The sequence below is a fragment of the Grammomys surdaster genome, unplaced genomic scaffold (assembly GCF_004785775.1).
Source record: "Grammomys surdaster isolate TR1022 unplaced genomic scaffold, NIH_TR_1.0 125057, whole genome shotgun sequence".
NCBI lineage: Eukaryota > Metazoa > Chordata > Mammalia > Rodentia > Muridae > Grammomys > Grammomys surdaster.
In genome coordinates, this window is record NW_021619965.1 from 2,410 (window position 1) to 2,864 (window position 455).

Sequence of the window (455 nt, forward strand, 5' to 3'; positions counted from 1 at the left end):
CTTAGCAAGACACTTCCATGGTCTGGTGTCTGTCCAGGACATCAGGGGACTCACAGGATTCTTGAGTTCCATCTGACTGATTGCTGGTCACAGACCTGCTAAAGGGACTTTCTCCAGAGCCAATGCTACTTGAGGTGGAGTGGGTTCGTGATCGGGCGAGCCGGGTCATGCTGGCAGACGGTACTGTAACAGAGAACCAAGAGGTCAGGAGGAGGAGCCTGGTGAAGCTCAGATCCTCTACAAGGTTCAGCAAAGACTTTACCTTTCCCAGCCCACCTAAGACGGTGCCCAGGGTGACCTAAGATCCCCCCACTTTGCACTGTTTGCTGGAGGTGAGTGACTGTATGCAAGGCTGCTTTGATCCTCTGCATCTGGCTTCTGCTCAGATTCTCCTTCAGAGTAGGATGGGAAACCCTACAGAAAAGCCTCTTAGCTGTGCCCACGCCATTCATACA